The sequence below is a fragment of the Carettochelys insculpta genome, chromosome 1 (genome assembly GCF_033958435.1).
Source record: "Carettochelys insculpta isolate YL-2023 chromosome 1, ASM3395843v1, whole genome shotgun sequence".
In the NCBI taxonomy this organism is placed as follows: Eukaryota; Metazoa; Chordata; order Testudines; family Carettochelyidae; genus Carettochelys; species Carettochelys insculpta.
In genome coordinates this window covers 185,998,074-186,020,629 of record NC_134137.1, presented here as the reverse complement: position 1 = coordinate 186,020,629, position 22,556 = coordinate 185,998,074, and the positions used below count along the sequence as shown (strand labels likewise).

At 41.3% G+C, this 22,556-nt stretch overlaps 1 long non-coding RNA gene across 1 annotated transcript; it reads right to left on the bottom strand.

Annotated features, from left to right (window-relative positions):
- Positions 1-423: 423 nt before the first annotated feature.
- On the bottom strand, positions 424-12,373 carry LOC142006952 (uncharacterized). The gene is made up of 3 exons (XR_012643863.1): positions 12,236-12,373; positions 1,975-2,134; positions 424-1,020 (listed from the first exon to the last, which is right to left on the bottom strand). It is a non-coding gene; the product is annotated as an uncharacterized LOC142006952 (long non-coding RNA).
- Positions 12,374-22,556: the final 10,183 nt, after the last annotated feature.

Below are 22,556 nucleotides of genomic sequence, written 5' to 3'. Positions count from 1 at the left end.
ACCAAACCTAATTCCTGCCTTCAAGCAAGGAAGTGTTTGTGAGTCACTTTTTATATAATTTAATCAGCTCTAGAAATGATAGACTGTTGGCTACATAAGCTTTTAAATTAGCAGTCTATCCTTTGTGAGGTACTACACTCCCTTCCTCACTATTTATAACTTTTCCTTGCGCTACCAATTCAGCACAAGGTATACAAGTTATTCTCTGTCACATGTAAAACTCAAAGCCATCTCTCTTGTCCTTTTTACTGAAATTATTTGGCTGTCCATTTTATTTTCCCATACAAAAGAGTCAGCTCCTGCTTTTGTATAAAGCTTTCCTAATCCTAACATGGGGTCTTTCATCTCAGGAGCAAACAAACAAGAAAATATAAAAGACTGCTTTTCTTTCAAACCTACAGACTATAAAGGGTATGTGCAGCTTGTAACTTTTTTGTTCTCTAATCCTTTATTCTGTACATTTAATTTAATTCAGATTCAGAGCCAGAATTGTCAAAGGTTTATTATTATTATTCTTTAAAGAATTATACTCCAGGACTTGCTGTCTCAGGGGATGGTAATAGGATGAATGCGCTTTCATTCTGCAGGTTATTATTCCAAATCTTAGTGTGGCAAGGTTGACCAAAAACTTGCTACCATATTACAGCTCTTCAACAGCTTCTCACATTTAGGTTTGTAGCACCAGTTCAATGGCTAGTGTGCTAGTTAAAGAAAACAAGGCACATTATAGTTTAGTACATGGGGGAGAGGTAGCTCAGTGGTTTGAGCTTTGCCCTTTTAAAGCCATGGTAGTGAGCTCAATTTCTGAGAAGGCCAAGGGGTCTGGGGCAAAAAGATTAAAAAAAATTCCATCAGGGATGGTGCTTTGTCCTTCCAAGAGGGCAGGGGGCTGGACTCAATGACCTCCCAAGTTCCCTTCCAGTTCTATGAGGTGTGTATCGCCATATATTATTATAGTTTAACAGAGGCAGGGGCAGATCCTGTTCTCAGTAGTCATGTAGGAAGACAGTCCCAGTGCACCTATAAGGAACAAGAAAAAAAATGCCAGTTAAAGTAGTTCTGGAGCTGTTCTAACTTGCACCAAGAGCCAAATTTTCCCTCAGCTGCTTCCAAGATTGGATGTGGAAGAAATGTGGTAGCTATCCAACTGTGTGAGGATCTACTGAGATTTTAAGCAGGGAACCAGGGAACCCAGGTCCATGGGGACATATCTTCTAACCATTAGAACACAAGGGCTGTGGCCACACTTGTTCAAAACTTTGAAATGGCCATGCTAATGGCCAAATCGAAGAATACTGATGAGGCACTGAATTGAATATTCAGCGCCTCATTAGCATTCACACACTGCCGGTCGCAGCACTTTGAAAGCACCACTTTCGAATGCGCGCAGCTCGGCGCAGCTACACGGGGATCCTTTTCAAAAGAACCCTGCACATTTCAAAATCCCTTTTTTCCCTCCACTGAGAGGAATAAGGGGATTTTAAAATGTGCGGGGACCTTTCCAAAGGGGCCCCCGTGTAGCTGCACTGAGCCAAGCACATTCAAAAGTGGTGCTTTGGAAGAGCCATGGCCAGCAGTGTGAGAATGCTAATGAGGAGCTGAATATTCAATTCAGCGCTTCATTAGTCTCCTTCGATTTGGCCATTGGCATGGCCATTTCAAAGTTTTGGCCAAGTGTGGCTACAGCCAAGTTGTTTTTCTTATGAACTATTATATAAACTATTATTTTTCCTGAATACAGTCTCCTCATAGCTGTATCAAATTATCTGGGTTAATGATAGATAGAAAGAAAAGAAGAGAAATGATCACTGGGCACAAACTCCGATTTTCTTAGACTCCAGAACTCACTTTCAGTGGGAGAAAGCAACATGAAGGGTTACTTTGATTTGGTGGTCTTTTGTGTATTTTTATGTGATGCCAAAAAAGCATCATTTTTCACCTGGAGTTGAAAGGCACTGACTCCAATTTACTTACCTAGTCAATGTATTGCTCAAACAGCTGAAGGTCAACATTGTTTTGTGCACAGGTTAAGTAGCCCATTTGCTGCAGCTCTCAGCACCTGTAGCTGTGGCAAAGATCTCTGCAGGATTCACATTTCTGGTGGTTTTAAGTGAGATGAGAGAGTCCAGGATTCCTTTTGGGTCAGAGAAATTCATGTTGAGCATCAGAGAGAAAAGATGGCAAGAAGGAGAAAAAAAAATGCTGAAAAACCATTAATTACTAAAAGAGAAATGATAAAATGCAGGATTTACAGATTCAAGGGAAATCATTTCAATACTTTTAAACCTTTTTGTTTATCTTTTGTTATAAATAATCTTAACAGACTGCATGTTCTTGTATGTTGTATTTCCTTTGAGTGAAGCAGGCTGCCATTGGCACCATGTGGCGAGTGTGGGGGAGGTGATCTCCTGTGGTGTCCCCTACCACTGCCCCCTGTCCCAAGTAATCCTCCCCACACCCAGCAACCAGGGGGGTCCTCAGAAGTGTGGGGCCTCAGATGGCTGCCTCACCTTGTCCTATGGACTCTGGTTCAGAGGAATCACTGTGAGGGTTTCCATTAAATCAGCAGAAAGAAAGAGCCCCTCTTTATTAAACCTTAAGAGCCAGTATTGTCCTTTCAATACACTGTCCTGTGCACTGGAAAGGAGAGGGAAAGGGGTGAGCAGAAGGGCCCAGCACCCTGATCTCAAAGGCTACATCTAAACTAGAGAGTTTTGTCCACAAAACTGGCGATTTGTGGACAAAACCCCAGGAACGTCCACATTCCCAAGGCGTTCTGTCAACAGCAAATCGACAGAACTCGGCACTTTTGTTGACACCATTCTGCCACTCCCCCACAAGGCAGAATATTGCTCTTAACAGGGGGGCGTCTGTTGACAGACAGGGCTTCTGGGACACTGGGCAGCTCTGTCTGTCGAGCTTCTGGTTGGCTGTTTTGCTGAGAGAGCCCTTTTGCTATCTTCCTACAGTAACTTCTGTCAACAGATTGCTCTAGTGCAGACATAGCCTAACAGATATAGCTGGTGCTTCCTGCAATGTCATACTGACACCTGATTTCAAGCATCCCAAAAATGGAAGTCAGTTTGTGTCTCACCCTGCTGCAGATGTGTGAAGCCCACTGGTTAGTGATGTTACAGGGATTCCAATGTGCCTAATCTGCAGTGTTTGTGGCCACACTAGCCCCTCCTTTTGGGATATGCTAATGAGGTGTTGCCATGAATATGCAGTGCCTTATTAACATAATGTTGGCTGCACGTGCTTCGAAACTGCCGTTTTTGAAACCCAAGTTGCCCATGTAGCTAGGAGCCTTTCGAAACGACCCCCCCAGATTTCAAAAGCCCTTTCTTCCCAAAACCAAATGGGAAAAAAGGGACTTTCAAAACTGGGGGCTGTTTCGAAAGGCTCCCAGCTACATGGACGGCATGGGTTTCGACAACGGCAGTTTCAAAGTGTGCACAGCTGCCATTATGCTAATAAGACACTGCATATTCATGGCAGCACCTCATTAGCATATTCCAAAGTGTCACATTATGATAGCCCCTCCGACAGGAAGAGCTAGTGTGGCCACAGCCAGTGTGTTGAAACCTCAGCAAAAAGACCTTTTTCGCATGCCGTAGCACCTCAAACATTAAGTCCCAGAAGTTCCCAGTTCAATCCCTGGTGCACTTGCTAAGATGGCATCCATGACAAGTGAACTATGGGCAGGTCTGAGACAGTTCTTCGGGGGGCAGAGCTGCTCCACTTCCATATTTGGGGCCCAAGTATAAAAGGTGCAATCTAGCACAGGCAGCTCAAATGAGGCTTCCGACTGGTGGCTAAGGATAAACTTTAGAGGGATTTGCTGTGAAAAGAGAAAAGTAAATGCTGGCAAAACGTTGCAGGATCCCAAAATTGGCCCAAAAAGTGCAGCCCTGAAGTCATCAAACATTGATTTGTTGTTACAGCACCTAGCACAATGTGATCCTGGTCCACGAGGATCCTAAGCTCCTAAGCGATACAGCAATGCAAATAACAAATCATTTTCAATTACTTAAAATTGAATGGCAGTAAAGGCAGAAACTCCCCTCTTACATACAGGTTTAGACACATTTCATGGTGAACTGATGTCATCTCAGAACTGGCATGAGTGAAAGAACTGCAAAACTAAGCTAAGTAGTTCTGACATCTAAGTTAGGAACAAGAAAGAACTCTTGTACCCTGGGAGATCTTCTGACATATGCATTCATTTATTAATCATCATTTCCAATGCATTTGTTTTTGTTTTCAAAATACTCTCGTAACATAACTTTTAAATAAGCCTAACTTGTATGCAATTTTCCACCAGCCAAAAAAGTTCCTAGGGTGCAAAAGAGAAAGTTAGGATGGCTTCTTCTAACCCACCTGATGATATGGAGTAAGTATTAGTCCCTCAAGAACCATGAAGAAATACAAAATTAAAATCCCAGGCATCCTATTTTGAAACCCAAATTAGTATCACAGGTAATTCACTGACATCCAGAGAGTGGAGAAAAATATATCATGTTGAACTTCAATTATATTGTCAATAATGAAAAATATTTCACTAACACTCCACAAATCTGGAAGATATTTAATTTTAAGTAATTTTAAATTATGCAAAAACATTTTGAACAGATGTGCACAAAAGTGAATAAATATCCGCCAAAGTAAGGAAGACAGTTTATTTCCCTTCCACCATATTCCTATGTAATGTGGGACAGGAATATTTATCTATTTTGACCATGCTTTTATTGCTTTTAGTACCATGCAATATAGGATGAAGAAAAGAATGTTCGTAGCATTAAAAATAGGAGACTCATTTTCACATCTCCTCTCCACATTTTGGATGTTGTTCTCACTTTGGGCCAACCCCAATTTTCCTTATTTACATAACTTTTACTCACATGAGAAAGATAAGCTTGATTTTACAGTTCAGACTGATACAATGACCCAGCAGAAAAAAAATACATGTAAACAGAAAGCTTAGAGCTAAACTCTGTGACATCTCAAGGCATCTCATCCTGTCTCTCCAGTACTGCCACTTGTGAAGGGAGCAGAGGAGGTTAAATGGAATTAACCCTGTGGCACTAAAGCCCAGTAAAAGTCTTTGCACTTTCTCAGAAGAACTAAAATATTTCACATGAAAGTACTATTCAGCATTTAAATGTAGTATTAACAGCACATTCAATTATAGCACATTTTTTTATTTAAAAAATCCTAGATTGACAACTTTTTTTTCCTCACTGCAGGAATGTTGAACTCTACACAATTTTCCCCTTGGTGATGCAGTATGAAGGTTATTTCTGTTAAGAATAATGATTATATTCTCTCTGTTAACAGCAAATATTTTACAAAACTTGGTTTCTGGTCCTGCACATACTTAAAAAGATGATTAACTTAAAGTATGAGAATAACCCTATTACAATTAGTAGAAGTATTCATGCACTTAAATTTAGTTCATGTGTGTAAAGTTATATATTTAAGGCAAGCATTTGTGCACTGCAAAGCTTCTCCTACTGACGCTGAAGTTCATTGGTTTTGTCTACAGTGTGAGCTACTACCGAGGTGATTCCCAGCTCACATACATACACACGCACAAATTCGATGAGATGTAGCACAAGTATAAATAGCAGTGTGGCTGCAGTATCATGGGCAATGGCAGCATGACCGAAAAGAACAGAATACATACTCCCCAGTTTCCTTAGGTTAGAATTCCACATTGCTCAGCCATGCCTCTAGATCAGGGATGGGCAACCATGCATGGTGAGTGGGTCACACGAGTGGCCTCCTTTCACTTCAGTGGGCTGCAGCATCCCGCAGCCCACTGGGATTATCCTATAGCCCATGGATCCCCTCTCTGCCCCTGCATGTGCCTCTTGCGCACTGGTGCACTGGAGCACCCCATACTTACCTGATCCTCCCCCTCTCTCCCAGCACTTTTGGAGCACGCAAATTGCTGGGTTCATGATCAGTTCATGCTCTTCACCCTCTCTTCCAGAACTGGAACACCACGAACAGCTGACCTGCTGAGTTCTAGCTCAGAGGGGGAGTAGCAGGGACGAGAGGGGAATCAAGCAATTTGTGCACTCCAGATGTGCTGGGAGAGAGGGAGAGAAGTAGGCAAGTCAGGAGGACAATTCTTGTGCCCCAGTTCATGAGAAGTGGGGAGGGTAGGGGGCAGCCGGGGAGCAGGGGAGGCAGTGGGACACAGGTGTAGCCCCAGTGAGCTGTGTGCAGCCCACAGGCCACAGGTTGCCCACTCCTGTTCTACTGCCACTACCTGTGCTACTGCAGTTCCACTGCTACTTATACGCAAGCTGGCTCAATGAGCACTAGCATGAGTGTTTGACAGTTTGGAAGCACACCCCTGTCTTGTGCTTTAGACGTAAGCTTAAGTGATTCTTAAAAAAACAAACAAACAAACAAAAAACTGGATTATCTTGTAAATTTAATTAAAAGGCTATCTGTTGCCCTTTAAATAGTCTTGTAAATATTCTTGTAGATATGTCATTGTTTTCCAAGATAAAAATTACACATTTAAAGGAAACCAATACATTTCCCTCTTTCAGTATTTCCCCCATTTTATTGCATATTTGCTCCTGGTCTTTGAAGGGCTTACATACATTTTGAACTCAGGGTGACTATCACTTGCCTAAAGTCAGCACATGGATAAGTCTTTGCAGCACTGAAGCCTTAAAAAAGATTTTTTTCCGCAATCTGAGGAAAAATGCATTTATCATAAAAAGGTAACACCTTCATTTTCTCTGTTTTCTCCAATATAGCAGCAGTTTTTCCTCTCAACTTACAGAGCAATAGCTTTGCTTTTCTAAAACAATGAATAAACAGTGCCATCTTCTGTCTGTATTGTTGTAATAAATGTAGGTGTGAAATAGGCTTAAGTAGCATAATTAAGCTCTCTCCTGCCTGAGAAGTTTGATAAGCAATCAATTACTGGTTTTACCATTATGATACTATTTACTATTGCCTTTTGAACAAATTCACAGGAAATGAATGGCATTTTGGGGCAAATATAAATTTAAGTTATTGCTGTGTGATTCATCACCTGAAACAGTTACATGTTCCATTTATCAGCGGATTAGAGGAAAAGTAAGACCATTGCTCTTTTGCTAGGGTTGAATGTGTTAAATTTTGAATGCTGCCAATCTGTGCAGTAAGGTCCATATCATTGTTTAAATGCTCCCAATGCAGATTGCAACACACTTTTTTACTGCCTATTACTTTCCCCACAATCCTTATAATCATATTCTATTTTGCAGAAACACTCTGCAGCCTGCACAGTGTTTAGGTTTCTTACCATATGTGGAAGAAGTATACATAAATCAGCACTAGATCCCCCCAAACCATCCCAGAACTGAAATGGTTTTGTATGAATATTTGTATGTCAATGAGGTTACTGGAGCCAGGACGGTGCAAGCACTCAATATGCTAATAGGGAAAGCTAAAGCTTGGTGGTATTCTGCTAATTCAGCCATGAAACCCAGGGTGTACACATGCTTTTTTCACAGCAGACTGAAGGAGAAAAAAAGACATTTGCTCAGAAAAATAAATCACATAAGCTAATGAAATCTTGAAGCAATCTGCATTAAACCTGCTGGTAGCTTTGCAAAGTCTCCATTGACTACACAGCACTACAGATTTACGGAATACTTTTTCTGACAGGCTAATGTGCAAGCCGCCTGCTGCTCTCAGTAGACTATGGTTTGATTCTCATGGCCACCAGCCACTTGAGGAACATTATTTCACTGCAGCTTTTTGATATTTAGCATGCCAAACTGGAACCATCCTCCTCATGAGTTTCCAGGAGTACCTCTCAACTGAAGTGAAGACATTTAATATTTTAACCATCCCAGGACCAAAACCTCCTGGCCCTCACACTTCCCATTTCTGGAGACAGAGGCTACATTTACACTAGCCCCTTCCTTTTGGAAGGGGCAAGGTAATGAGTGAGTTGGGAAGATGCTAATGAGGCACTGACATGAATATTCAGTGCCTCATTAGCATAATAGTGGCAATGTGTGATTTGAAAGCGCCATGTTTGTATTACGTGCTGCCCGTATAAGCGGGATTCTTTCAAAAGGATCCCCTGGGCTTTGAAAGCCCCATATTCCTAAAACCAAATAGGAAGAAGGGGTTTTCAATGTCCAGGGGGTCCTTTTGAAAGGCCCTGTCTACACAGGAAGCACATGATTCAAAAGCAGCACTTTCAAATCGTGTGCAGCTGCCATTATGCTGATGAGGCACTGCATATTCATGGCAGTGCCTTATTAGCATCTTCCCAACTTGCTCATTACCATGCCCCTTCCAAAAGGAAGGGGTTAGTGTAGATGCAGCCAGACTGAAGGAAGGAATAAAAGTGCCATGGATGGAGAGACCCACCTCTGCAATTAAAAAAGGAAAAATATTATTTTGTGATTAAAATGCAAAGTGGAGCTTGGGTGCTTTGAGTTCAGTTCTTCTCTCGGCTCAGGACTTCTGGTCTGACCTTGGGGAAACCACTTAAGTTGATCCAGATCCAGTGCTGACATGAAAGGAGACACATGGATGAATTTTAAGTGGCAGACCACAACTGTTATTAATGTAGATACAGAAGAAAGGGCCCTGCCTATCTATCTGCTCTATTCTCATACACCACGGATTTAAGTGTTTCCAGTGCAGGGGTACCAGGGCTCCTACCATTCAACCTGTAGCTTTGAGTAGGCTCTCCTCAGCCTAGCCCTAGAACTCAGTTCATTCTGAGCTTTCCCTGCCTTCCTTGTGAAGGGTGAGGAAGGTTAAGGACCTCACCCAGCAAGAATCACTAAATCTTCCCTCAGCAAAATCCTAAATATTTTTACCCCAGGAAGCATTCATTTTATTCCTATAATCACACTGCAAACCAACTGCAAGTTGTGACACATTGGCAACTCAAGCAACTACCTCATTTGGGAATTAAGCACATTTTAATTAACTTACTGTTTCTTGAAATTGCTCTGAGGAAGTCAAAACACTCTCCAAGATGCAGGCAACTGGCCCACGAGAGAAAAAGAATTCTTCCCCGATCCCTAACAGGTCTATTGGCTAACTGCACAGCATTTGGGGCTGGCCAGTAGCTCATTTAGTGATCGGGGAAGCATTCCCATTCCTAGTTTAGGATGTGGTTACTGGAACACAGCCACGGGCAGCTCTATGTAATCCAAGTTTCTGTTTCAGACTCTGGAGCTGGGGGATGTAGGCCAATCATCTCAGCCCTCTGTCCAGCTGGCCAATGGATGCCAAAGGTTCCACAGAGGAAGACACTACTCAATGTCCCTCATCAATTGTCTCTCTTCCTCACTTCTGTGGCTGTCCATATTCATGGGTGGCTGAGTCAACTTACCCACACACTGAGGTGGACAGGGGGCATTTCTCTGCAACTTACTTCCATATCAGTAAAATAGAAATTAAAAACACTTCATCTGCATTTTTTATTTAGATTGCAAGCTCTTTGGGGAAGGATTTGTCTCTTGCTCCATGTATGATATTTTGCTTAGCCCCGTGACTTCTAATCTCAGCTGGATTTCCAGGTGCTACCACGATTAATGATAAATGGAGTTCATTTTTGGATTATGTACACTGTGACTCTTGCACGACACCTTATTATTCCATGGGTGAATCTACATTAGGAACTAACTTTGAAGATAATTTAGAAGTTAGGCACTACATCTAAGTAGCCAGCAGAGAGTCTACACACACTTTACCTTACTTCAAAGTTAACTTCAAAGCAGGGAACCCATATTCAAAGTCCTTACTCCATTCCCAGGAATGGAGTAGTGCCCTACTTCGAAATGTAACTTCAAAGTAGGGTGTGTGCAGATGGTCAGCTTTGAAGTTGCTTACTTCAAACTTTTACTTTGAAGTAAGCAACTGCGAAGTTATTTTTGTAGTGTAGACACAGCTGATGAGTCAGATATCTGATTCAGAATCCTTTGCAACTTAGATGGTAGCTCTTGTGGTGAAGGAGCAGCCTAGTTGCATGAACAACAAACATGTTGATGGAACGGTCAGTTTTGCTTGCATTAGGTGCTAGTACATTACTACTACTACTACTACTACTACTACTACTACTAATAATAATAATAATAATAAATATCCACTCCCCTCCTCCAGAAATGCCAAAGTTACATTTATGTAGTGTTTTTTGTTTTTTTTAAAGATTGCATAGTATGACCACATTCTAGTCCATAATCAGGCCACTTTGCACTACTGAGACAAAACATTATAATTTATCACTAGTGGCATCAACCCTGAGGAGTCATTCCAGTTCAGAGAGATTCTTCTCTGTTAGACAGCTGACATAACAGCCCCTATGCCTTCCCTCCTGACAGCCAGCAAGAAGAAAAAGACAGCCTGGCCAGTATTCTCTTGCACCATGGCAATTTCCATGAGTATTGGCCCTTTCGAGTCAAACACAGCTGGAGTAAGTTAAAGATGCCCATGAATGAGCTCCAAGATAAAGGGATGATCATGGAACAGAACGGTCCACCATCATGGGAGATAAAAGATACCTGTGTTCCTGAATTGCATTTTGCAGTCCAAGCCCACTAGAAAATTGCATGCATCTGGTTTATGGAAGAGATGGTTTATGATATGTAGTTTGAGGAGTAAAGGGACTTCGAAGTAGCACAGGCACTTGAAGGACCAGCGGGTTAGACACAGCTACAGGCGAGCCAGCACTTCGAAGTTTGCAATTTCCAAGTTGCCTCAGGGGAGAATTAGCTTAATGAAGTGCTGCATATGCACCGCAGCACTTCATTAGTAATCTCCCAACACCCTACTCACCATCCTCCCTTCAAAGCTGGAAGCTAGTGTAGAAAGAGCCATTATGTCTACATACTAAGATATTAGTCTCTGATCCTAAAAAGCCTTAATCAAGTGTTATATGCTATTGATTTCAATGAGAATACTCACACAATTAAAATGGAATACATACAGAACTGGTACACTGGTAATTAGCTGTTTTGTTTTGTTTTTTTTAATTCTTGTATGGCCATAGTTTGTAAGGGAGGGAGGGAGATGTTTGTCTTGTTCTCAGGGCTACAATGCATGATTCTTTGGGTCAGTTCCACTTTAACAAAACTAGTTGGCCTATAGCACAATCCAAATACTACTGATTTTCTCTACACATTAAAATGAAGCATTTGTCACTGCAAGTGTTCCACAACACTTGAAAGTAAATACATGACCAATAAAAGAAAATCAATTAGTGAAAAATATCTACCCCGCCTCTTCTTTGATAAATCTGGCTCATTCTTCGAAAACAAATGTTCTGCACTGACAAGATTTTCTATTTGGGAACATTTTAAATGTTATAGACTTTGGTCTCATCAGAGGCCTCTTGATAAAGCATACTAAAAACCTGACTCAATAAAAAATGATTGTCTGCTATCATTTCAGAAGCTCCAAAAATTGGTTTCCTGGTGTAGAAACTATTTTGCATCCTGCTCCCACAAACCACACAATAATAATCTAACTATGATTTGCATCTTCATTTTACCAGGAAGAGCTAGAATATGAACTAATGGTCTTCCTAGCTAACAAATAACACTTTAAATATTCATCAGAGTCAACATTTCATTATTTCAAAGTGCCAGGTGGACATTATGGAAAATGATGACTTGATGTGCAGAATTATAAAATTATGGCTCCCTGCTGAAAATGTAAAAAACGTGCTTATTTTCTACTTTGCAAGCCTATATTATTTTGCATTGCATTTTTCCTCTTGTAAATGATAACACATCCCAACGACAGCTCATTCTGTTCATTAAGCAATTGAATAAGAACAGGGGCAAGTAACCCAATCTTTGCTTTTGTTTTTAAAAAAATATTGTTCAAATAAATATTACACAAATTGATACAACTAAAGGGATGTCAGGCTAATTCTGTACAGGAAGAATTCACCTATCTAAGTGTTACTTAGAATAAAGAAATATATCAAAAAGTAAGAAATAGGCCAGCAGTGCAAAACTGGGGGGTGCGCTCCCTGGGGGAGGTGCAAAATTCAAAAGGAGGGGGTGCAGTGCAATCATCTCCCCCCACACACAGGGCTCCTCTGCTGCCTTCTTGTAGCTTCTGTGCACAGCTGTGCTGTGCTGGTGTGATGGGCTGCCTCCCCCCCTGCCCCCACAGTCTGCGGGTGCCAGAGGGCCAGCGTCACTTCTGGTCTTTCTCCTCTGCTGCCCCATGGCCTTCCCTGGCTCACCTGGCCTGTGCTCCTGCCAGACCTCCAACTTCCTAGGGGTCCACCGTCCCCTGGATCCACTGGAATATCCCAGCCACATGGTCAACATCTCCCAGCAGGAGTAAGAAGGGACTCAGATTTTGCAGCCCCTTGCTTCAGCTTCCCAGAGACTAGAGAAAGGGTAGGGTTTTTTGTTTTGTTTTGTTTTGTTGACGTGCAAGTATGTCAATATTTTGTTCAACTTCAAAAGCTGCCTGGAGCTACTTGGGACTGCTGGAAAACTAGTTAGGTGGGTTCCTTAAGCATGAATTTTCTGTTTTAAGGGTTGTCTGGGAGGGCTGAGAAAGGTGGTAGGGCAAGTTTGTCAAATATCAGCCCCTACTCCCAGCAAACTACTGAGTTCTACTCCAGTCTTGTCATTTAAGTTTCTTTATTTCTCAACTTTTACATAGGCAATAACAAAAACCAAGCATTCCTGTAGCACTGTAAAGACTAACAAAGTTATTTGTTAGGTAATGAGGCTCCACCAGCCTCTCTGCCTTCCCCCTCTTCAGCTACCATTGCCAGGGGAGTGCAGCTCATTACTCCTGAATGGGGGGCCCTGGCTAATTGCAGGGACAAGAAGCGGGGCCCAATGTAAAAAGTTTGCTCACCCCTGAAACAGGCTACCAAGATCTCTGTCATTTGCACTGCTAAGATGTCTCTGCTTCTAATTATTGGCAGCATCCTGACATGTTTACAGTAGCTCGTGCAGAATCCTTATCCTTTTTTTAAAATATGGGAAATTATCAATGTACACCACCCTACAGATGTTACCTGTGTCTACACTAGCTCCATTCTTTGAAGGGGGCATGGTAATCAGCCTGATCGGAGAATACTAATGAAGTGCTGTGATGAATATGCAGCACTTCATTAAGCTAATTCTCTCTGCGGCAACCTCGTAGTGTCAGACTTTGAAGTGCCAGCATGACAGGTGCCTGTGCTACTTCAAAGTGCCTTTACTCCCCAAAATTTACTCCACATTAACTGCTGATAATGGGCCACATCCTCTGTGACTGAACAGAGCTTGTCAGCTCTGGCCTCCCCTTGACTGAGACTCCCTCTTTAAACCCTCCTCTGAAACTTCCCCCACTCATGCATCTGACGAAGTGGGTCTTTGCCCACGAAAATATCTTTTAGTCTATAACGTGCCACAGGACTTCTTGTTGTTTTTGAAGATACAGACTAACTCAGTTACCTCTCTGTTACTTGTCCTGTGACAGTGGCCAATGCCAGGTACCTCAGGGAATGAACAGAACAGGTAGTCATCAACAGGCAGTGAAACATCCCTTGTCACCTATTCCCACCTTCTGGCAAATAGAAGCTAAGGATGCCATTCATGCCTATCCTAGGTAATAGTCAATGAAGGACCCATCCTCCATGAATATATCTAGCTCTTTTTTGAATCCTGTTATAGTATTGGCCTACATGGAATTTTCTGGCAAAGAGTTCTACAGGTTGACTGCATTTTGTGTGTTTTAAACCTGCTGCCAATTACTTTCTTTTGACACAAGACCTCTAGTTCTTGTGTTATGAGAAGTAATAAAAAACATTTCCTTATTTACTTTCTCCACATGGTCTTGATTCTTCCTTTTTGGCTAACTTTGAGGACACAAGGCATTTTACCCCTATTCTCCTCCAGAATCATCATCAGTTATGCTCTGGACTTTGTTTAAACACAATGAACAGACAGTATTGGTTAAGATTCTGTAAAAACTCACAAGCATAATGCAGATACTGTTCTCAGGCAAGAAATAGTATTCTTAAATCGATTCCTCACTTGTGGGGGGCAGGAAAACAGTACTTCTTTTGTTCCCTTAATGGACTTTCTGGATAATTGGGTGGGTTCTTCAGTGTCTTTTGAGATTTTTATTTGTAGTTATACAAAGGGACATAACTATGATAAATCTGTATTATTTTCCCCTTTAGTCTTCTATGATACCCCACATTTACTCTCCAAAGGTGAGCACAGACCACAGCTTCCCAATAGGCAGTATTTGCCAGTACATTCACTCTTACGGGATGAATGGTTTTAACTTCTGCCTCTGTTAAATGCTAGAGAGAGGACTAATGGAGAAAGAGAGCCGGAGGAATCCAGTCAGACATTCATGTGAACCTTAGAGCAAGCGTGCAGGATTCGGACCTGAGTCCCGGAGCCTGCAACTAATGATGGGCAGGGGGACTGCAGCACCTATTTGGAGCTCCATTGACTTCTGTGGGTTCTCTTGTCCGTGTGCATGCACAGGTGAGGAATCAGGTCTTTTTGTACTACATAAATATGACCAATATATATGCAGGTCATATTTTAAGGATTTCACTTAATATGTAAGTCCCCTTGTCTCAGGAAGTAATGCTAATATGTTAGTTCACTATTTGGGGCATCAATAATCCAAAATATTCCTTCACAATATATATATATATTTTTAATTCTTCATGTAGCATATTGCTGTTGCTTTTCTGTCACTCAAGAATACCTTGACAGCCCTGAAGAACTGACATCTGGAAACCAGCATCAGAACTAATATATATTTCTATATCTCTATATGTCTATATCTCTATATATAGATACACACACACACACACACAGCATTTCCTCTGAGCAGCCTTACAAGCTATGACTCAAGAGCCCCAAGTCCTGCTTGTCCATTGCAATGATTGATTTGCTTACAGACTATGAAAATGCTAATAATATAAGTGTTATATTACAACTCTTCTCCTCACAAGGTTATAAAGGAACAGCAACTGTACTGAAGACACCGTGGGTAAATTCTCCTGCTGAACTGAATATAAAAACTAAAGAGCCTCATATCTGACAGACACAACCTTTTATGCAACAGGTAAATTGTGGTATAGCTTTGACAGTTTTACTGTTTAACAGGATTTTTAAAATCAGAAGGATCTTTGCAAGTGTTCCAGGGGACTCAGCTTGATGAACAAAAGTTAAATTATCAGCTTCGTTAGCTAAGCCAGTACTGTGGATCAGCCAATATGCAAGCAACTCTGATTCTATCCAGTGCAGTTCAGCAGCTCACATGAGCGCTAGAGGAACAGGGATACCAAAGAAGTGGAGGCAAGATCACATTGTCGAACTACCCAGCAAACATTAATGAGCCCTGCATACTTTCACACAGTAGCACCTGCCTCCCTTATTGCACCAATCCCAAAAGAACATTATACTTCACTCGCACACACCGCCCCCCCCAGCCAGCTGGTGGTGGAGTGCATTATCATATATTCCTAATTCTTAGTGCCTGCTCCGAATCCCATTGAAGGTAATGATAAATTTGTGATTGGCTTCCAGGGGAGCTGCAGCAAGCCCTGATTTAGGAGGGAAAAGACTAGAGAGGAGCTGACTTTCATGAACAGTTAGGGAGTAACTTATAGTTCATGTACTAATGTCTATAGCACACACGTGAAAGTGTCCCTGAAGGTGGAGTGCCCCAAAGAAAGTATACAAAAGGCCTTTCTCCACTTTTTAAAATTTCCTTCGAGACACTAAGTAGAAGAGACTGGTTAGGCAGCCATTCTACATTCATCATTTTCTGCAGTTTTCAAAAGTGGAATGATAAATCATTAACCTGACTTAAGTGTGGTATGAATGGCGTGCCTTTCCCTCCTTCCCCACTTCTATAAATATTGGCTGTCCACTTCCTTAGGGTGATCATGATGTGTTTTAGTTGACCCTTAAAAGGAAGGACACTGTGAGGCCTCACATCTCAATGTTATAGCACTAGTACTGTTTTTAAATGAACTTTTCTTCTGTTTAATTCCATCACTTATTGCTTCACCTTTCTGCACTATTAGAATAGGATAAACATCATATGGAGCAAATCTGTAGTATAATATCTGTCTGGACTCTTAATTTGAAATATTTTGTTTCCTGTTTGAATATGATACCTAAGAGCATGGGCAGCAGGGAAACCTACAGCTTGGGGACCCAAGCTCCCGCAGTCATGCCCCTTCTGCCCGAGGCCCTGTCCCCCATTTTGGCCACTGCCCAAATCCCCATATACACACAACAGGGCCACTGTCCCCCAGCCCATGAGAGTATGGCCCCAGAACTCCAAGAAGTCAGTACATGGTGCGGCTGCCCACCCCCCAGCCTACCATCGGCAATTTCTGCCACCCACAAGAGCTGGCTTGGGGAGGAAACTTGGGGGCCTCAAGTAGAGCATGGGAAGTGCCAGGTGAGGCAGGTAGGGAAGGCATTGCTTTCCCCTGCCTACAATACCCACTGCCCATGCCTAAGAGTGAAAATTAATTTGGGAGTGCAAAGAGGAAATATTCAAAAGAGAAACCTTTGAGATTAAAAAATTGCAGGGTAATTTCAGAATTAGCTACTAAAGTACAACCTGCAGTTCCCTGACTCAAAAGAATTGAGAAGTAAATAATAGTTTCCATGCGTCTTATGAACCACAGAGACATTACAGAGTACTGCAGTGTGTGAAAAAGCTTAGTTAAAATAATCAGCTTGCAGACGTATAAAAATCAGACACGTTTTATGACTATAATACACTTAAATGTTATTTGGCATCAAATGATGGAGTGTCTGACCAGCATAATGACAGAGTACCATGGGAACAGTTGAAGAGCCAGATACAGGGCTGGACTCTCCATTATCTCACTGATCATGGAATTATTTGTAGCCTTTTGTCGATGCTCTGAGAGCAACAGAATGGAGGCTGACTTCCAGTGGACCAGAATTTCACCCCTCAGGTTTTCCTAGCAAGGATACCCCTCACTTAGAGGGATGAAAACTGTAAGTGCTCAGTTTAAAGTTTATGGCAAGTATCACTCCTTGAAAGCTGATTTTCTGGGATTAAGGTTATAAGGTTGGACTTTATTGCTTTATCGTGCAATCTCTTATAACTGAGTGACTGCCCATCCATTCATACCTGTTTCTTAAACATGCCACAAACAAAAGTAAAACGAAGGAATAATGTCTCCTGACAAAAGTCAATGGAACTGCATTCTGCTGCTGGCTCTACCGCACACTTACTCAGTGACCTTGTGCATGTTCAAACCTATAGATAGGTCCCAAATCTGTATTTAGGCATCTGCAAAAGTGGTTTTGCTTTCAGAGGTTCTGAGTACCACACCTGTGGTTTGAGTTCCTTTGGAGACTGAGGGCTTAGCAACTCTGAAAAGCAGGCTGTTTGCCTAGGTGCCTGCTATTGGATTTAGGGCCTGAAAGATATCTAATGACTTTGCTGGGCTCTGGATCACATCTTTAATTCTTAACAACCTATGTTTATACAGTTCAGCCTTCACCCCTCCTGTAAAAACGTGGAGTGCTGTAAGGATTAATTAATACTAATGAAATGCTTTGAGCTAATCAAATCTCACTATTTCATATAAAAGCACAAGTATTAATATGACTGTTTAATTATCATTATTCAGCATGTAGAGAATTAGAGAAAGCAGAGATTGCATACAGCTTATTGTTAGACTACTCAGGGAGAAAATTTACTCTTGATTTAATCTCTAAATCCTGCCTAATACTATTGACCTAATTAAACCATGGGATAACTGAAAGCATATTGCATGCAAACCATTTAAATCCTATTTTTGTCTCCTATTTGGCAAATAATACAAATAATTGCAAAAGACAGAAAAACACAAGGACTACATTTACAGTTTATTGTGTATCAGAGCCATGGAGCTCTACACTTGTGGGTGTCACTTAGAAAAGCTGTCAGGAAAAGATCTCAGGTTCAAGCATCAATAAAGGACTGAGGTCATGTTCAAAGAAAAGGGACTGAACAGATGAGGCAGTGTTTAATAGAACACATAAATGCAGCAGTCTGCATTAAGAAAAAAGTCAGGAATGGTCAAGTAAGGCCTAAGAAGAGACACAGAAGAAAGAGTCAGCACAGGGACAGTGAGCATGGCAACTTGAGGATGCATGGGATACAATTGTTTTCCCTTCTGAGGGCTGGTTTACACTATCAGAGAAAATCAACCTAGTGTATACCCTAATACTGTAGCTTGAGTCAATGTACCTTAGATCAACTTTCTCCACAGTCCACCCAGCATAGAGCTCTTCTACAGGAAAGTAGAGCACCAAAACTGGTCACTTTTCGTTAACTGAAATTAGCTCAGGAAAAACTATTACCTCACCTATCTTGTCTCTCTCAGCTCCTGGGACCCGCAAACCTGCAACAAGCTTGCAAAGCCAAAGACAAAACGCCTTGTGTCCAAGAACTCTCATACACAGAATGGGAACAAATAATTTAAATTTTGTAAAATCTCTTAAACTTGTTTGTGACAAGTTAATTCAGAGCTTCAATTAACAGTTCTGCAATGGCTTATCTTAAGGAAACCTCCTAATATTTAAATTCTAACCTTTTTTTTAAATCAACTTTTCCTAGCTGTTCATTTGCAGAAACAGTGGAGCATTAGGCTTTTTGAAGCAAACATCCATGATAACTAATTTGTTGGTCACCTGCACAGACTTAAAAAAAAAAACCAACAATGAGAAATCCTGTGGCACCTTATAGACTGACAGATATTTTGGAGCATAAGCTTTTGTGGACAAAAATCCACTTTGTCAGATGCAATATAGTGGAGATTCCAGAGGCAAGTCTAATTATACATGCTCATGAAAAGGAGCCCCAATCAAGAGGAAGGCCCTTCAGGGAGGATGTGTCCCATTTCCAGCAGCTAATGTGGAGGTGTAGAGGCTTTTGTTAGAATCTTTGCTATGTCTACACTAGCCAAAAACTTTGAAATGGCCATGCAAATGGCCATTTCGAAGCTTACTAATGGAGCACTGAAATACCTATTCAGCACCTCATTAGCATGCAGGCGGCCGCAGCACTTCGAAATTGACATGCCTCGCCGCCACGCGGCTCGTCCAGATGGGGCTCCTTTTCAAAAGGACCCCGCCTACTTCGAAGGCCCCTTATTCCTATAAGCAGATGGGAATAAGGGGCCTTCGAAGTAGGCGGGGTCCTTTCAAAAAGGAGCCCCGTCTGGACAAGCCGCGCGGCGGCGAGCTGCATCAATTTCGAAGTGCCTTGGCTGCCCGCATGCTAATGAAGCACTGAATATGTATTTCAGTGCTTCATTAGTAAACTTCGAAATGGCCATTTGCGTGGCCATTTCGAAGTTTTTGGCTAGTGTAGACACGGCCAATGAGTCTTAAAAGCAGGCATCTATCCATAAATTAAATAACTTTCTTCAAAAAGTGCCCTATGCAGGAGGTGAATGACAGTCTGCAGATAAAGATAAGAGGTCTTGTATGGGCCTAAAAAATTACAGGCTGTCACACATTTAATATATTTATGAGCTGTTTGGGTGACTTCAAAAGTAATCCCAGAGAAGAACATATCAAGCTCATTTTATGGATATGAAGTTATACTTACGACCTCTTATTCAGCATATATGAAAGATGATGGTTGCATTAAGTGTGAAAATCACACCTATGTAGACAGGTTACTATAAGGCCTATGAAATACTTAAGTCACATTTAAGCTTTCTTTTGAGGCATTAGTTATAGTTGTGTTACAGTACAGTAAATTTTTAGGCATCAGTTAGACTGGCTCCCACTGGCTTGATAAGACAGCAATTTTTTTTCTGGGGCTGAGGTTTTCTTTTGTTTTTTGGGGGTTTTTTTTGGGGGGTTGGGGTTTTTTTTGTTTTTTTTGCTTGTTTTTTGCTTTTGGAAGCTCAGATTTCAGTACAAAGATGAAAAATGATTAATAGGCTTGAACAAACTAGATTTTTCAGTGAATGGTGATAAAGTCAATTTCACTGTAGACACAAACTGATTTAAAATATTCACATTGATCATTTAAAATGTACAGCTACACAAAGTAAGCAAAATGCTTCCTGAGAACTGTGGTATAAGGATCTTTACTTTATATATTTTGATCTGGTCTTGGCAGCTAGAGCTTTAACTTTGTTTGAATTTTAATGTCTGTAGCCATTAAAGAAATATCTGGCCTTAAAGTTTAAATTTGATAAAAATTATATTAAAATGTTTTAAGATAAATGTTGATGTTATCTATCAAAGTTACAACCATTTAAAAATTGAACTGTGCAAGAGTCTAATCAGTAGTAGTAATTAAATGAAATAGGTTTCTTTGCCAAATTCTGATAAGCCCACCCCAACGGTCTCACTAAGATTTCATGACCTGCCCAGGCTTTAGTGCATTTTTGAAAGCTGTTCCATGTATCACAATACATATCTGGTATCTCTGAACGTTCCAGATAGCAAAACATTCTCTTGTTCTTTACTTACCTTTTTGAATATTCCGACAGCTGCTATTTATTTATCCTCTTGAGCATATGAAGCTGACGGTCTGTCTGTCACTAGTAAGATAACATAGTTAGGGAAGGAGAAATGGAGATGATAGCAGTGTCTCTCCTCTCTTAACTGTCCTCCCTTCATGTTATCCTCTTTCTCTTCTGTCCCCTATACATCATATTCTCATCCTCCCGCAACCCATCATGCTCAGTTTCCTTCTACACTTCATGTCCTCCCCTTCCCCAGTCTTCTGTATCCTTTCCTGCCCCCGCCACACCCAGTTTCTTAATTTTTGCCCCTTCCTGCTACCATTTCCCACTTTTTCACATTTTTCTGATCCTCCGCCTTGCTGAACATTGGCCCCACTGCAGCAAGGTAACTACATTCCTAAGTACCTTGCTATGCCAGGGCCATGGAGACTAAGAAGCCTACATCTTTTCCAAAGGAACTTTGGTTTCGATCCCAATAAAAAAAATAGAAGAGAGTGGCCATCACACTCTTGCAGCTATTAATCCAGGAGTCTAGTATTTACAAGCTTTACATTCAATGAAATTTTATTATGGTCATTTCTAGGGACTCCTTCATTTTTACATGAAGAAGCTAAAGGGAAATGGCATCCACTTTGATTGGTGGCGTCAATCCCATTGATTGTCATGGCACCTGGTGGCCAGTTTGTATAACCATAAAATTGGGGGAGGCATATCTCAGTGGTTTGAGCACTGGCCTGCAAAACCCAAGGTTGCAACCTCAATCCTTAAGGAGGCCATTTAGCGATGTGGGGCAAATAAACTTAATATATATATCAAAACAAAAAGCAGTCAAGTAGTACTTTAAAGACTAGCAAAATAGTTTATTAGGTGAGTTTTCATGGGACAGACCCACTCCTTCAGACCATGACCAGAACAGACTCACTATTTAAGGCACAGAGAACCAAAAACAGTAAGCAAGGAGGACAAATTGGAGAAAGATAATCAAGGTGAGCAAACCAGAGAGTGGAGGGGTGCGGGGGGAAGGTCAAGAATTAGATTGAGCCAAGTATGCAGACAAGCCCCTATAGTGACTCAGAAAGTTCTTGTGTGCATACTTGGCTCAATCTAATTCTTGACCTTCCTCCCCACCCCTCCACTCTCTGCTTTGCTCACCTTGATTATCTTTTTCTGATTTGTCCTCCTTGCTTATGGCTTTTGCTTCTCTGTGCCTTAAATATTGAGTCTGTTCTGGTCTGGCTATGGTCTGAAGAAGTGGGTCTGTCCCACGAAAGCTCACCTAATAAACTATTTTGCTAGTCTTTAAAGTGCTACTTGACTGCTTTTTGTTTTGATAGTGTATAGACTAGCACGGCTTCCTCTTTGTTACTATTCAATATATATATGTATCTGTTAGGGATGATGGTAGGCCCTGCTATGAGTGCAGGGGACCAAACCCATACTCAGTGATCTCTGAAAGTCTCTTCCAGCTCCCTGAGAGAGAACTAGCAAAGTCCAAAACCTGAGTTTAAATAGGAAATTGTAAGAAAGCTGTAGACTGCTGTGGGCACCCCCATCTTCATACCACTCCTAGGTTTGCTGAATCCAAAAGAATCCCCCAGTTGTTGGTTTAAGGCTACTTTATGCTCAGCATTTGGGCCTTTATTTGAAAATGCAGTGTTGAGTTTTAAGAGTCAAAATTGCAATTTACCAGAACACCTTTCACAGCATGGAGGTAAATGAATGCAGTTTCATTTGAAGGAAAGCAAAAATAATAAATCCCTTTTTTAAAAGAGTTGTCATTCCCAGATTCACCACTGTTTCACATTTCAGCAAAACCACCTTTTAAACATCAGGTTTTCTCCATGTTTCCTCTTGGGCATTTACCAACTGAAGTTAGTCTGTAAATTCAAGTGATTTCTCTCAGAATACTCCATGCACAAACCAGGACACAGCAGCCTCCACAGCTAGAGTTCTTCGTGTTAGAATGCAAATTGATTCTGTGCCTTGTCCTGTCATGCTGTTGCAAATATGTTAAATATTTTAAACCCACTGTGTTTTAGAAAATTGTAATTGTCTGATCCTG